Consider the following 1,531-nt stretch of genomic DNA (forward strand, 5'->3'; position numbering starts at 1 on the left):
TAAAATATTACACGATTGAATTACTATATGAAAAGTATCGAACTTGTTTGCAATGTATTGTAGAACAATGAATACATGTAACATCGCAAAAACATTTTTTATATGCGTGATTAATTAATTGTCACGTTTGACGTATTTTAAATGTAATTTTTCTGTTGCACGCGAAACGGTGATAATTCGATGTAATAATTTTATAGTAGAATATATCTCTGATATAAAGATGAAAATATGTTTGCGCGAGTTATTATTATGTAATTTTGTTTAATTAATTATACTGAGAAAAATATATTATTGAAGAATCGCAAACAGATTTAACTAATAAAATATCAGAACAATTAAAATGAATGAACAAAATCAATGTACATATTATTCTAATATTGACTTTAATGAGAGATTTCTCGATGAATGAGAAAAGAACATTTCCCGTGGAAATGAAAGCGTATGATATTAAAATTAGCTATTACAAATTCAATGTTATTTCTCCGTTTCAAAAATATCGCGTATTTTGTTACGCCATGTATGTACGTTATACGGCAACTTTTATCTGTCTCTTTCTACGCGTGTACGTGTATTCTCTCACACGTGCATTCCGTTCATTGCACCGTTTCAGAAGGACGGAGAAAAGAGGAAAAGACAGAGAGTAAAAACTATCCCTCCAACACGGTATAATGACTTGCAAACAAGAGTTTCTTGTTCTCGAAAATGGCAAGTCTCTTTTGCTTTGCCGCGCGTCGCAGCTTCTTTTTCCATCTTGGCGCGCGCCTCCTTTATTCTTCCCGGGCCCGCTCCTTATAGCGGCGAATCCATCCTCGAACAAACGATCCTTATATTTACTCGCGGCGTGTTTGTCGAGTGCTTCTCTTGTTTTCACGAGTTTGCAATTAGACGCGCGATGGGTACGAGTACGAGCCTGCAGCCGGGCAATATCGGATTCTCGCGTCCTCTTCTTTCCGCGACGAGGAGTATAGAGGAGAGCCACTGCGGAGAGGCATAGCGCGAGAAGGACGGGACCGGTTGCTTTACAATGTATTTCCGGAATGCTCGAGATTGACTTCGGAGTTTCCGATCTCCCCCAGTTCTCGATTTCGGCGCGGGAGTACCCGGGACGTGTTTGCCCACCTGATTCGACGGCTCCCTTTCGCATCTTGCCGTTAAAGAGAATTGCTAAGTTCACTGATGCATTGTTTAACTGTATTGTAACGCTCACTCAGCGGAGCAACAATCGATTACCGCCAAAGACAAGATACAAATTGGGATCTTCCGCCTTGCTGATGGTAGAGAGAGGATTAGCCAACTCAAATGCTACATCCAATGAGTTTGCACAAACTAGTTCGTATGTAACTATAGCGTGTATCTCTTATGAAACGTTTTAGAAAGTTATTATGTAATTTTATTTAATTAGTTAACAAAATAAATGAATGTTTGCTATATGTATATAAAATCACAAATTAAGATGTTTAAACTCTTCTAAATATCAATTCTCCGTGATAACAAAGCTGCGATAAAACCCTTTGATAAACTGTTCTTTAAT

The sequence above is a fragment of the Temnothorax curvispinosus genome, unplaced genomic scaffold, assembly GCF_003070985.1.
Source record: "Temnothorax curvispinosus isolate PA1 unplaced genomic scaffold, ASM307098v1 QBEX01007450.1, whole genome shotgun sequence".
NCBI classification, from domain to species: Eukaryota; Metazoa; Arthropoda; class Insecta; order Hymenoptera; family Formicidae; genus Temnothorax; species Temnothorax curvispinosus.